The sequence below is a fragment of the Callithrix jacchus genome, chromosome 15 (assembly GCF_049354715.1).
Source record: "Callithrix jacchus isolate 240 chromosome 15, calJac240_pri, whole genome shotgun sequence".
Taxonomy (NCBI): Eukaryota; Metazoa; Chordata; class Mammalia; order Primates; family Cebidae; genus Callithrix; species Callithrix jacchus.
Window position 1 is genome coordinate 75,354,744 of NC_133516.1, and position 15,548 is coordinate 75,370,291.

The 15,548-nt window shown below is 40.1% G+C and overlaps 2 long non-coding RNA genes across 2 annotated transcripts; both read left to right on the forward strand.

Annotated features, from left to right (window-relative positions):
• Positions 1–191: 191 nt before the first annotated feature.
• On the forward strand, positions 192–3,024 carry LOC144579594 (uncharacterized). The gene is made up of 2 exons (XR_013527569.1): positions 192–402; positions 1,878–3,024. It is a non-coding gene; the product is annotated as an uncharacterized LOC144579594 (long non-coding RNA).
• A 9,174-nt stretch (positions 3,025–12,198) lies between these two features.
• LOC144579593 (uncharacterized) lies at positions 12,199–15,206 on the forward strand. Its single transcript, XR_013527568.1, has 3 exons — positions 12,199–12,338; positions 14,636–14,691; positions 15,067–15,206. It is a non-coding gene; the product is annotated as an uncharacterized LOC144579593 (long non-coding RNA).
• Positions 15,207–15,548: the final 342 nt, after the last annotated feature.

Genomic DNA, 15,548 nt, shown 5'->3' on the forward strand with positions numbered 1-15,548 from the left:
GCTAAATGGTTTTCTTCAGTCAGTTTTCAAGATGTTATTTCACACACAACTAAATGTAATCCTTGCAGTCTAAATGAAAACTCATAAGCAGTGAACAGAGCCAGAACTAGTAATTTTGTATAAAATTAGAGCGTGGTTTCAGTTTCTGGGTTGTGGTTGCCACCACTGACTGCTTTAATTTCCATTCCCAGTACAATCTGCAACAGCTAAGAATGCACAACTCTTCAAAACCACAGCCCTGTTTCAATACAGACTGTGTGGCTGCAGGAAACTACAACCTACCATCTTGGTGAAGAAGCTTTTCAACTTTCTATTTACATTCTGTCCATGTCCATTTTTTACTAATCCTTCCAAAGCCCAAGATGTGGTGAAGAGACTGTCTGGCCAATCCATTTCACTTAGGTCAGTTTACTCCACCTGGCTCCCTTTGGCATGGAGGAAATAGGCACTGAATACCCCCCCTTACTGATGCAGTCAGTTCAATTAGTTCACACTGTCTTGTTTATTGACAGAACTCTAGAGCTACACTATTGGAAGGGAAGAGGGCTCCCTAAGCGTAAAACTAAAAGTAGAAATCTGAAGATATCAAAATTTAAAACCTTCAGATGAGCACACAGTGAGAAAAGATGACCGTATTCACTGTACCTCAAGGGTGTTTAGGGAAACAAGTTAAAAAAAAGTCACTTCTCATGACATCTCCTTTCTCCAGTCTTGTTTCACATATCAGTCAGCTCTGCACAGACCTACTCAGTCAAGGCAGTTTTCAGTTGATCTGAGGGAATAGCAAGGAATTAGAAGTCATGCACTGTATCTCTGAGAGCTAATCACTTAGCTTAGGAAATTGGACATACATTACAAAGCTTGTCCACTTATACATTTATGTTCACATGCAAACATACCTATGTATTAATGAACTGTGCTCTCTCTCTGAAAGGTTGAAAAATCACATCCTGCAAGTTTTTATTCTCTATTGCCATGTCTGTGACATGGAGCACTGGTCCCCCTCAAGCCCATTTAAAACTGAGACTGTATGTGAAATCACTTTTTTTTTTAGGCAGAATCTCACTCTGTTGCCAGTGAGTGCAGTGGCACAATCTCCGCTCACTGCAATCTCTGCCTACCGGGTTCAAGCCATTCTCCTGCCTCAGCCTCCAGAGTATCTAGAGTTACAGGCGCGTGCCACCATACCCAGCTAATTTTTTTGGATTTTTAGTAGAGACAGGGTTTCACCATGTTGGCCAGGATGGTCTCGATCTCCTGACCTCGAGATCCACCCTTCTGAGCCTCCCAAAGTGCTGGGATCACAGGCATGAGCCACCATGCCCAGCCATGAAATCACTTTTAAAAAAATTACTAAGAGCTAGTAATTTTCATTGTTATTTAATAATCACTTTTAAATTTATATATGTTGGCCAGGCATGGTGGCTAATGCCTGTAATGCCAGCACTTTGGAAGGCCAAGGAGGGCAGATCACTTGAGGCCAGGAGTTCAAGACCAGCCTCGTCAACTTGGTAAAACCCTGTTTCTACTAAATATATGGAAATTAGCCTAGCCTGGTGGCGCGTGCCTGTAATCCCAACTACTGGGAGGCTGAGGCATGAGAATCACTTGAACCTGGGATGTGGAGGTTGCAGTGAGCAGAGATAGCACCACTGCATTCCAGCCTGGGGAACACAGACTCTGTCTTGAAAAAATTACAAATTAAAAAAAAATTGTACATGTGAAATTTCTCAAAAGTGTGGCCTTGGCCTGGGTCTTTTTCATTCATTGTACTATATACCTGGGGAGATGTTTCAATTCAGATAATTTGGAAGTTATTCTTGTATTTTTTTTTCTTACATATTTTCATTCCCACAATTTTCTGTTTTCTCTTTCAGGAATTCCAGAAAGAGAGATGAACCTGGATTTGATGCCTTAACTTCTGGATTGATTTTCAAATATTCTTAATCTCTTTATTCTTCTTATTTATTTATATTTTGTTGAATTCTCAGGGAGATTTCCTCACCTTTGTCTTCAGATCCTTCTATTAATTTGAGGAGAGGGTTGCCATCACAGTTTTTTTGGTTCTCGTTTTGTTTTTCTTGAGACAAGTCTTGCTCTGTCACCCAGGCTGGAGTGCAGTGGCGCAATCTCGGCTTACTGCAACCTCCACCTCCCAGATTCAGGTGATTCTCCTGCCTCAGCCTCGAAAGTAGCTGGAACCACAGGCAAATGCTACCACACCCAACTAATTTTTGTATTTTCAGTAGAGACGGGGTTTCACCAAGTTAGCCAGGATGGTCTTATCTCTTGACCTCATGATTCTCCCTTCTTGGCCTCCCAAAGCGCTGGGATTACAGGTGTGAGCCATCAAGCCCAGCCTACAGTTTTTATTGCTTAAAGTTTTTCCTTTTTCTATCATTGTTCCTATACTTAAAGCACCCCTATTTTTATTTGATGAAGGCGGTATCTTCTCTGAACTCTCAGAAATGTCACAGTTCAGTTGAATTTTCCTTCCCCTTGCATTATCTGGAGGTAATAATGGTAATTCATGGAATTTGGGGGAGGACTAAATGTGCTAACACATCGAAAGTACTTAGAATGATGCTATGCCAGATATTTTTGTTTACTTCTCCAAACCACACCCTGATTCACCCTTCAGTGTGTACTTAATTATGGGCATTCCTGCCTGGCATTTCTGGTTTGGTTTGGCCCAATGAAAATCTTCTCATGAGATCAGTGAGAGGGAGAAGAGCGAGTTTAGAGCATTCATTCCCCCAGCTTCCTCCAGAAGGTTTGCTTTGAGCTGGTTGCATCTCTTGTCATGAGGTCACAGCTTCTCTCAAGGAGTCCTCTCTGAATTCCTGTAACCATTCTAGCCTACTATGGTAACAGCCCACTGTCACTAGCCCAGGATGTTGTATTGTACCTATACACTGCCCAAACTTTGTGTATTGTCCCTGTATTAAACCCTCCTAATTTGAATATGTTATATTTGAATATGCCACTGAGCCTCTGATAGATACTGGTTCCTAACATGGTAAACATATATGTCTACTGTTGTCATCATTAATGTTATTTCACCACTTTCCATTTTCATATGTTGTGATCCAAGGATAAACAGATCTTTGGAATCATCAAAAATGAGTTTTGGCCAGGCATGATGGCTCACACCAATAATCCCAGCATCGAGGCAGGCGGATCACAAGGTTAGGAGATCAAGATTATCCTGGCTAACATGATGAAACCTGTCTCTACTACAAATACAAAAAATTAGCTGGGTGTGGTGGCACACACCTGTAGTCCCAGCTACTCAGGAAGCTGAGGCAGGAGAATTGCTTGAACCCCGGAGTCGGAGGTTACAATGAGCCGAGATTGTGCCACTGCACTCCAGCCTGGGAGACAGAGCAAGACTTCGTCTCAAAAAAAAAAAAATGGGCTTTGTGTTTCTATTTTTTTTGTTATCATGATGGATTGTTTTCTGGGAAGACAAATGAAAGCATATTTAATAAACAAAGGCAAAATAATTTATCACCAGCAGACCTCCACTACAAGAAACATTAAAAGGACTTTCTTTGAACAGAAACAGAATGATACCCTATGGACGTATGGATCCAAACAACAGAATGAAAAGCACTAAAAATGCAACTATGTTGGAAAATAGCAGAGGCTTTTATTAGTATTTAAAACCTCTTTAAAAGTAATTAGTTCTAGGATGGGTGTGGTGGGTCATGCCTATAATCCCAGCACTGTGGGAGGATCACTTGAGCCCAAGAGGCAGCAGAGGTTGCAATTAGCCAAAATGGAGCCACTACAGCCTGGGTGACAGTTTAAGATGCTGTCTTGAAGAAAAAAAAAAAAAAAGCCAGGCACGGTAGCTCATGCCTGTAATCTCAGCACTTTAGGAGGCACAGGCAGATCATCTGAGGTCATGAGTTTGAGACCAGCCTGGCCAACATAGTGAAATCCTGTCTCTACTAGGAATACAAAAATTAGCTGGATGTGGTGGCGCATGCCATGATGGAGTAACAGGGACCGGATTTGCCCTTGCAACTGAAAAAGATGAAAGAGAAAACGTATAACACTAGGGCTTTGAAGACACTGGACATCAGGCAATGAAGCAGTGACCCTAACAGAAAAGGCACAAATGAGGTGAGCCCTACTAATGCTCCAACTTACAGTCTTGAAAGGGATTTCAGAACACAGCACAGGGAGGGTGTCCATTTGCATTGCTATCAAGAAATACCTAGCCTGGATAATTTATGAAGAAAAGAGGTTTATTTGACTCATGGTTCTGCAGGCTGTACACAAAGCATAGTGCTGGCCTCTGCTTCTGGTAAGGTCCTCAGGAAGTTTCCAGTCATGACAGAAGGTGAAGGTGAGCCAGCGTGTCACATGGCAAGAGAGAGAGCAAGGAGAAAGTTCTAGGCTCTTATTAAACAACCAGATCTTGTGTGAACTCAGAGAGAATTCACTCATTACTATGAGGATGACACCAAGGCATTCATGAGGAATCTGCCCTCACGGTCCAAATCTCGCACTAGGCCCCATCTCCAATATTGGGGATTACAGTTCAACGTGAGATTTGGAAGGGACAAACATCCAAACTATATCAGAGGGGAACCCAGGCTGAGTCCAGTGAACTTCCTGAGTGGAAGTGTTGGAGCTGAGAGTTTAGGGAGACCAAAGCAGTTAAAGTTTACAGGACAAAGAGGACAGCACTCCATGGAGAGACAACCTTAGAGATCTGTAGAGCGTACCCCTCAGGTATTAAGCAGAGTACTGGTAAGTGCATACATGTGAAGAAAATACCCAAGTCTGGGGGGAAATACCCTAAAAAATAAGAACACACATAGTGCTGGGAATAGTGCCTGTTCCCACAAACCAGACTAGAATACCATAATTCACAGGGCACTGGGTAAAGTACTCAAAAGGGTTTAGTTTCAGTAGTGGAGAATAATTAGCCCTAGAGTAAACACTGCTCTGGTCCAATCTAATAAATCTTAAAGAAATACCAAATAAGATCAAATTGTTTCCAAGTAAATTAACTGCATCCTGGAGCAAAGCTCAACAATTTATGGGAATATGAAATTATCCAACACTGAATAGGATAACATTTACGGTGCCTGCCATCTAATCAAAGATTGCAAGACATGCAAAGCGGGAAAACACAACCAATAGTGAGAAGAAAAACATAAAAACCAATCCGAACTGACTTATACCTGACAGAAATGTTAGAATTAGCAGACAAGGATGCTAAAAGAGTTATAGCTGTATTCCATGTTTTTAATGTTAAAGAGAACCATGAAAGATATAAAAAAAGACCCAAATCTAATTTCTACAGATGAAAATTACCATCAATGAGATGAAAATACACTGGATGGGATTAAAAGCAGTTTAGCCATTGCAGAAGAAAATACTAGTGAAAAATAATATAAATTATTGAAAGTGAAACACAGAGAAAAGAGAATTTTTTTAATGAAAAGAGCATCATAGAGCCATGAAATAACTTTCAGTGCCCTAATATATGTGTAGTTGTAGTCTCTGAATAGATAGAGGCTGGCCAGGCACAATGGCTCATGCCTTAATCCCAGCACTTTGGGAGGCCAAGGTGGGAAGATCACAGGGTCAAGAGATCGAGACCATTCTGGCCAACATGGTGAAACCCCATCTCTACTTAAAAAACAAAGTGTTAGCTGGGTGTGGTGGCATGCACCTGTAGTCCCAGCTGTTTGGGAGGCTGAGGCAGGAGAATCACTTACTTGCACCTGGGAGGCAGAGGTTGCAGTGAGCCAAGATTGCACCACTGCACCTCAGCCTGACGACTGAGCAAGACTCCATCTAAAAAAAAAAAAAAAGGTAGAAAAAAAATGTTTTTGAAATAAAGCCAAAATTTCTCCAAACTTGATGAAAACTAAACTCACAGATCCAAGAATCTTAATAAACTCTCAAACACAAGAAGCAGAAGAAAAATGCAACAAGGCATTTTTTAGTCAAATTGCTCAATACCATTAATAGAAAATCTCACAAAGCAGCCAGAGGAGGAAAACATCTTACATACAGAGGACAAAGATAAGGATTACAGAAGAGTTCTCATTGGAGACAAGGCAAGCAAGAAATCAGTGAGCAGTATCTTTAAAACACTGAAAGAACAATAGCTCAACCTAGAATTCTATACATACACAGTGAAACTGTATTTCCAAAATGAGGACAAAAACTTTCAAACATAAAAAAGCTGAATTTATTACCAAGAGACCAGCATTACATAAAATATTAAAGAAAATCCTGGCCAGGTGCAGTGGCTCACACCTGTAATCCCAGCACTTTGAGAGACCAAGGCAAGTGGATCATTAGGACAGGAGTTCAAGACCAGCCTGGCCAGAGACCAGTCTGGTCAATATGGTGAAACCTCGTCTCTAGTAAAAATACAAAAAATTAGCCAGGTGTAGTGGTGGATGCCTATAATCCCAGCTACTCAGCAGGCTGAGGCAGGAGAATTGCTTGAACCTGGGAGGCAGAGGTTGCAGTGAGCCAAGATCATGCCATTGCACTCCAGCCTGGACAACAGAGTGAGACTCTGACTCAAAAAAAAGAAAAGAAAAAGAGAAAATCCTTGAAGCAAAGAAAATGATGCCAAATCGTTGCTTTAACACTGAAAAATTAGTCAGTGTAATTCACCAGTTAAAAAAAATCAATAGATGCAGAAAAATGCATTTGATAAAATTCAGCACACTGATTTAAAAAAGAAAAACTGGACAGTATGGTGGCTTACATCTGTGATCCCAGCAGACTTTGGGAGGCTGAGGCAGGTGGATCATGAGGTTAGCAGTTCAAGACCAGCCTGGCCAGGATGGTGAAACCCCATCTGTACTAAAAATACAAAAATTAGCCAGGCGTGGTAGCAGGCATCTATAGTTCCAGTTACTCAGGAGACTGAGGCAGAGAACTGCTTGAACCCAGGAGGTGGAGGTTGCAGTGAGTCAAGATCGCACCACTGCACTTCAGCCCAGGCAACAGTGCAAGACTCCATCTCAAAAAAGAAAACTTCGGCAAACTAGGAATACAAGGAAGTGTTCTGACTCAGATAAAGGGTATCTATAACAAACTATAACTAGCCCCACAATACTGAAAAACTGAATGCTTCCCCCCAAGATTAGGAAGAAAAAAAGGAAGTTCATTCTTACAACTTTTATTCAACATTGTACTGGAGATCCTAAATAGGATAGTAAGTAAAAATAAATAAAAGACATCCCAATTGGAAAAGAAAAGACAAAACTCTCTTAATTTACAGGTAACATGATTAGGCAGAAAATTTTATGGATATATAAAAAAGCAACCAAAACTAGTGATTAAGCTTAGCGAGTTCACAGGATACAAGATAAACATACAAAAATCATATTTCCATATGATAGCAATGAACAGTGAGACATTTGAATTTTAAGCACAATACCATTTATGTTAGCATCCAGAATGTGAAAAGCTTAGAGATACATTTGAGAAAAATATGTGAAATGTACACTGAAAATTATAAAACATTGAAGAAAAAAGTATTAACACCTAAGAGACCTAATGGAATGGAAAGCTATACCATGTTCATATATGGAAGACTCAATATTGTTAAGTTGTCAGCTCTCCCTCAAATTAATTCATAGATTTAACACAATACACACCAAAATCTAAGTGGGCTGTTTTGTAAAGACTGACAATCTGATTCTAAAATTGGAATGGAAATCTAAGAGAACTAGAATAGCCAAAATAATTCTGAAAAAGAACAAAGTTGAAAGACTTACCCAAAACTCACTATAATGCTACAATAGCCAAGACATTGTAAATCCGGTATAAACATGGACAGTTGGCCGGGAACAGTGGCTCACACCTGTAACACCAGCACTTTGGGAGCCCGAGGTGGGCGGATCACTTGAGGTCAGTAGTTCAAGACCAGCCAGGCCAACGTGAAGAAAACCTGTCTCTACCAAAAATACAAAAATTAGCCATGTGTGGTGGTGGACAGCTGTAATCCCAGCTACTTGGGAGCCTGAAGCGGGAGAATCACTTGAATCTGGGAGGCAGAGGTTGCAGTGAGCCAAGATTGTGTCACTGCACTCCAGCCTGGGCAACAGAAAGAAAAAAAAAAAGATGGAAAAAGATGGACAGTCAATAGATACAAATAAGAGTCCAGAAATATAACCAAACATATATGGTCAATTGATTTTCAACAGGGTTGCAAAAGTGAATTCAGTGATAAAGGATAGTCTTTTTAATACATGTTGCTAGAACAATTGTATATTTATATGCAACAAACCCAGTAATTTAGGTCTTTACATCTTATACAAAAATAAATGGATCTTAATGTAAAACCAAAATCATATAACCTCTAGAGGAAATCAGGAGAAAATCTTTGTGACTTTGGATTAGACAAAGATTTCTTAAATGGGACCCCCAATCATAATCCAAAGAAAATTACTGATAACTGAGACACCATTATTAATAATTGAGACATCATTAATTTTAATGATAAGTAAAATACTGGCATTATCTGACAGGATTCTAAACCAGTTATCATAGAAATGCTTCAAAAGTCATTACAAGTTCTCTTGAAACAAAAAATCAGAAAATATCAGCAAAGAAATAGATCTTACATTAAAATGTACTGAATGGAAAATATATAACTTAAAAATACAAGCACAGAAAATTTTTTAAAACTATTTCTTTGAATGGGCTCCGTAGTAAAGTGAAGATGATAGACAAAAGAAGAAGATAATTCAAAGACAGATTAAACAGAGTTTATCCGAACCATAAAATACACTTAAAAATTAACAAATAGGCCGGGCGCAGTGGCTCATGCCTGTAATCCCAGCACTTTGGGAGGCCAAGGAGGGTGGATCACGAGGTCAAGAGATCGAGACCATCCTGGTCCACATGGTGAAACCCGTCTCTACTAAAAATACAAAATATTAGCTGGGCATGGTGGCGTGTGCCTGTAATCCCAGCTACTCAGGAGGCTGAGGCAGGAGAATTGCCTGAACCCAGGAAGCGGAGGTTGCGGTAAGCCAAGATCGCACCATTGCACTCCAGCCTGGGTAATGAACAAAACTCCGTCTAAAAAAAAAAAAAAAAAATTAACAAATAATGATGGGTGAGGTGGCTCATGCCTGTAATCCTGGAACTTAGGGAGGCCGAGGTGGATGGATTGCTTGAGTTCAAGAGTTCAAGACCAGCCTGGGCAACATGGCAAAACCCTATCTCTACAAAAAAAAAAAAAAAAAAAAAAAATTGCTTAGTGTGGTGGCATGTGCCCGTAGTCCTAGTTTCTAGGGAGGCTGAGGTAGGAGGATCACTTGAGCCCAAGAGGTATAGGTTGCAGTGAGCCGAGATCATGCCACTACACTACAGCCTGGGTGACAGAGAGAGACCCTGTCTCAAAAAAAAAAAAAAAAAAAATACACTTAAAAAAAAAGAAAGAAATGAGCAGAGCCCCCAGGGACCTATAAGAAGTCTTTTTTTAAATTCAGCATTGTTATCATACACACACAAATGTGTGCAAGTTAAAATGTGGACATCTAAATAAGATTGTCAGGTTTTATCAGTGTCGATATTCTGCTTATGATGCTATACTATAGTTTTGCAAAATGTTACCATGGGGGGAACTGGGTAAAGGGTTCACAGGATCTCTTTGTGTTATTTATTATAGCTCTGCAATTATCTTATTTTAAATGTCAGTGAAAAGATGACCCAGGTACAATGTGGAGAAGGAATAGCAAATACTGGAATCATGCCTGGCTAACTTTTTGTTTTTTTTTTTTTTTTTTTTTTTGAGACGGAGTTTCGCTCTTGTTACCCAGGCTGGAGTGCAATGGCACGATCTCGGCTCACCGCAACCTCCGCCTCCTGGGTTCAGGCAATTCTCCTGCCTCGGCCTCCTGAGTAGCTGGGATTACAGGCACGCACCACCATGCCCAGCTAATTTTTTGTATTTTCAGTAGAGACAGGGTTTCACCATGTTGACCAGGATGGTCTCGATCTGTTGACCTCGTGATCCACCCTCCTCGGCCTCCCAAAGTGTTGGGATTACAGGCGTGAGCCGCCGTGCCCAGCCTTGTTTTTTGTTTAAAGAGAAGAAATAAAGAAAAAGAGAGAGAGAGAAAAAGGAAGAAAGAAAAAAAAGAAAGAAAGAGGAAGAGAAAGAGGGAAAGAGAATGGGAATCTTGCTCTATTGCCCAGGCTAGAATGCAGTCTAAAAATACGTATTAAAAGCCTCTTTTATGCCAATAATTGTGCTTAACAATGGATACAGGAAGGAATAAGGGAGGAAAATAACAAGCAGCCAACCAATATTTCATTTAAACCTGTGAAATGCTATGCAATTGCTGAGGAGTGATTTACTTCCAATTATGTGGTCACTTTTAGAATAGGTACGATGTGATTCTGAGAAGAATGTATGCTTTGTGGATTTGGGGTGGAGAGTTCTGTAAATGTTTATTAAGTTTACTTGTTCCAGGTCTGAGTTCAAGTCCTAGATATTTTTGTTAATTTTCTATCTCGTTGATCTGTCTAATATTGACAATGTAGAGTTAAAGTCTGCCACTATTATTGCTTGGGAGTCTAAGTCTCTTTGTAAGTCATTAAGAAGTTGCCTTATGTATCTGGGTGCTCCTATATTGGGTGCATATATATTTAGAATTGTTAGCTCTTCTTGTTGCATTGATCTTTTTACCATTATGTAATGGCCTTCTTTGTCTCTTTTTGTCTTTGTTGCTTTAAAGTCTATTTTATCAGAGACAAGAATTGCAACTCCTGCTTTTTTTTTTTTTGAGACAGAGTTTCGCTGTTGTTACCCAGACTGGAGTGCAATGGCACAATCTCAGCTCACCGCAACCTCCACCTTCTGGGTTCAAGCAATTCTCCTGCCTCAGCCTCCCGAGTAGCTGGGACTACAGACACACACCACCATGCCCAGCTAATTTTTGTATTTTTAGTAGAGACGAGGTTTCACCATGTTGACCAGGATGGTCTCGATCTCTTGACCTCCTGATCCACTCGCCTCGGCCTCCCAAAGTACTGGGATTATAGGCGTGAGCCACCACGCCCAGCCTTTTTTTTTTTTTTGGCTCTCCATTTGGTTGGTAAATCTTCCTCCATCCCTTTGTTTTGAGTTTTTGTGTATCCTTGCCTGTGAGATGGGTCTGCATGCAGCATACCGATGGGTTTTGGCTTTTTATCCAACTTGCCTGTCTGTGTCTTTTGATTGGGGCATTTAGTCCATTTAAATTTAGGATTAATATTGATATATGTGAGTTTAATACTGCCATTTAATACTAGCTGGCTGTTTTGCCGATTCTTCATTATGGTGATGAAGAATCATTCTTCTTTACCATTTGGTATGTTTTTGGAGTGGCTGGTACTGGTTGTTCCTTTCTATGTGTAGTGCTCCTTTCAGAAGCTCTTGTAAAGCAGGCCTGGTGGTGATGAAGTCTCTGAGTACTTGTTTGTTCACAAAGAATTTTATTTTTCCTTCACTTATGAAGCTTAGTTTGGCTGAATATTAAATTCTGGGTTGAAAATTCTTTTCTTTAAGGATGTTGAATATTGGCCCCCACTCTCTTCTGGCTTGTAGGGTTTCTGCTGAGAGATCTGCTGTGAGTCTGATAGGCTTCCCTTTGTGTGTGACCTGATCTTTCTCTCTGGGGGCCCTTAGTATTTTCTCCTTCATTTCAACCCTGGTGAATCTAACGATTATGTGACTTGGGGTTGTTGTTCTTGAGGAATATCTTTGTGGTGTTCTCTGTATTACCTGGAGTTGAGTATTGTCCTGTCTTGCTAGGTTGGGAAAGTATTCCTGGATAATATCCTGAAAAATATTTTCAAGCTTGGATTCATTCTCTTTGTCACATTCAGGTACACCTATCAAACATAGATTAGTTCTTTACACGTAGTCCCATATTTCTTGGAGACTTTGCTCATTCCTTTTTACCCTTTTTTCTCTAATCTTGTCTTCTCATTTTATTTCATTGAGTTGATCTTCGACCTCTGATATGCTTTCTTCTGCTTGATCAATTCGACTGTTAAAACTTGTGCATACTTCGTGAAGTTCTTGTATTGTGTTTTTCAGTTCCATTAATTCACTTATCTTCCTCTCTAAATTGTCTATTCTCATTAGCATTTCGTCAAACCTTTTTTCAACGTTCTTGGTTTCTTTGCATTGGGTTAGAACATGTACTTTTAGCTCACAGAAATTTCTTATTATCCACCTTTTGAAGCCTAATTCTGTCAATTCATTGCACTCATTCTCCATCAGGCCTTGTTCCCTTGCTGATGAGGAGCTGCAATCCCCTGTAGGAGGAGAGGCATTCTGATTTCAGGTATTTTCAGCCTTTTTGTGTTGGTTTCTTCCCATCTTTGTGGTTTTATCCACCTGTCATCTTTGTAATTGCTGACTTTCGGATTGTGTTTCTGAGTGGATGTCCAGCTTATTGGTGATGAAGTTTTTTCTGTTTCTTAGTTTTCCTTCAGTGGACGCCCCTCCCCTACAGAGCTGGACCTTCCAGGGTTCAGCTGTGCTTGCTATGAAATTCTCAATCCTCAGAATTTCCAATTGCTGTTTTTTTGTGGGGGTGGGACCAGCTGAGCCTGATCACCTGGCTCCCTGTCTCAGGGTGATTTTTTTTCTTTTTCTTTTTTTAGTTGAATGCTTGATTCTCTCCCAGGTGTTCCAGTTGCCTGTTGAAAGGGTGCCAGAATCTGTGTAATTTCCCTTGCGGCAACCCACTGCACCGGCTGAAACAGCGGCATTGAGATTCGAGGTGCTTTTTTGCCCAGGAATCTTCTGGTCTGACTCCCTGTTTCAGTCCCCTTTTCAATCAGCTGAATGGGCGACTCTGCCTTCCCGGAGCTCCAAACGCCAACTAAAAGTGCACCCAGTCCCATATACTCCGCACTAAGAACCGCTGCACTGGAGCACTGGCAAAACAGCCGCTCCAGCCAAAAGAGTTGTGCTGGTGACCCATGGAGCTCCTCTGCTTGGAATCTCCTGGTTCATGGACAACAAAAATTCATCTGGGAGTGTGGCATCCACTCACTCTCTGTGCTTTCACTGGCAGCTGCAATCCTGAGCTGCTGCTAATCAGCCATCTTGGATCTCTCTCCGGTGTTTTTTGTTTGTTTGTTTGCTTATTTTAGACAGGGTCTCACTATGTTTTCCAGGCTAGTCTCCAGCTCCTTTCTCAGCCTCCCAAAAAGCTGGGATTACAGATGTGAGCCACCACACCTGGTCTTGATTTTGTCTACCTTTTATATTACTTAGAGAAATACTAAAATTTCCAACTATAAATTTGGATTTGTCTATTTCTCCTTTAAATTCTATCAGTTTTGGGATATGCATTTTGAAGGTACATTATTGGATACCAACACATTCAGGATTGTTTTATCTTCTTGATGAATTTATACCTTTATGGTCATGAAATGTTTCTCTCTTAGCTCTAGTAATATTCCTCATTATAAAGTGTCTTTATATTAGCATAACAGTCTAGCTCTCTTTTGATGTGCAGCATGTATGATATATATTTTGTCATCTTATATATTTTAATCTATGTGTAACTATTAATATATATTTAAATATATTTCTTGCAGACAGCATATATATATATATATATATGAGTCTTTTCTTTTTAAATATTCTAGCCTGACAGTCTTTGAGCTGGAAGTTTTATACCCTTTATGTTTAATGTAATTTATAATATAATTCATTCTAAGTCTACCATCTTAGTAGTTGTTTTCTATTTGTTCTATTTGTTTTAGACTCCACTTTCTCTGTCTCTTTCCTGCCTTTTTTTGGGAATAATTACTTTGGTTTTTTTTTTGATACAAAAAAGTCACCCAGGCTAGAGTGCAGTGGCACAGGAACCTCTGCCTCCCAGGTTCAAGAGATTCTCATGCCTCAGCTTCCTGAGTAGCTGGGACTATAGGCACATGCCACCACACCTGGCTATTTTTTATATTTTTAGTAGAGACAGGGTTTCAACATGTTGGCCAGGCTGGTCTCAAACTCCTGACCTCAAGTGATCTGCCTGCCTCTGCCTCCCAAAGTGCTCCCAACTTTATAGGCCTGAGCCACTGTGCCTGGCCAGATTAAGTATTTTCTAATATTACATTTGTCTTCCATTTTGCAGGTACTATCTTTGCGCTTTTTGGTTTTTTGTTCATTTGTTTAGTGTTTGTTCTCTACCTTCAAATAATATCATACCATTTTATGTATAAGGTAGACTCTTACACTAATTTACTTCCATTTCTTTCACCCCCTTCTCTGTGGTAGTGTTGTTACACATGTGTCTTCTCACATTATAAGCCCCAAATTTATTATTGTTGTTACATAATCTAGAGATATTTATCTTTTAAAGAAATAAAGCAATTAGGAAAAATTGTTATATCTGTGCACATATTTGCCTTTTCTAATACTCTTACTTCATTTGTATAGAAAAAAGTTTCCATTTGGTATCATTTTATTTCAGCCTGAAGAACTTTCTTGAAACTATTTTTTATTGGAGATATATACTAACAATAAATCTCTCAGCTTGTTTGAAAAATCTTTAATTTTGTTTTAATTTTTAAACAGGATTTTCTCTGAAAATCGAATTGTAATCCATAATTTTTTTTCTCTCAGCACTGTAAAGATGTTACTTCATTGTCTTCTGGTTTGCAGTTTCTAACAAGAAGCCTGTGAGTAATTCTTATCTTTGTTCTTCTGTATGTAATGTGTATTTGGGGTTGAGAGGGGCCTGCATTTAAGATCGTATCTTAATCACTGGTTTTTAGTGATTTTAATTATGACATGCCTTGGTGAGGTTTGTATGTGTGAGAATGTTTTACTCGGCATTCAATGAATTTCTTGAATTTCAGAGTTTGTAATTTCCATAAAATTTGGAAAACTATAAGCCAATATTTATTCAAATAGTTTTTTTGTACTATCCTTTCTTATGAGACTCCAATTATGAATATGTTAGACCACTCCACATTTTTCCAGAACTCAGTAAGCCTCTGTTCATTTGGTTAAAAAATCTTTTTAACATTTGTGCTTCATTAAAAAAAAAATAGATTCTGGCCAGGCGCAGTGGCTCAAGCCTGTAATCCGAGCACTTTGGGAGGACGAGGCAGGTGGATCACAAGGTCAAGAGATCGAGACCATCCTGGTCACCATGGTCAAACCCCATCCCTATTAAAAATAGAAAAAATGGGGGGAGGACTCAAGATGGCGCTGTGAGAACAACCCAGGATTGGAGCTCTCGTTGAATCCGCAAAGAGGTGAGTCTGAGCTGCATTTCCAGACTGATCTTTGTTGCCCACAGAACGGGGAAACTCCCAAGCATAAAAAAGACACGGGACGCCAGGCAGTAGGTCTGCCTGGCGAAGCCGGCAGCCGGGGCGGCGGCGGCCAGCCCTACCCAGCAATCCCCACAGGGCGCGCTTGTCCGGGTGCCCTGTTGAACTGGTAACCTGAGACTTGAGAGGGCTGGACTTGAGACTGAATGAGACTTGGACAGTAGGCCAGCCCAGGGGATTGCAGGGACAGATGGTTT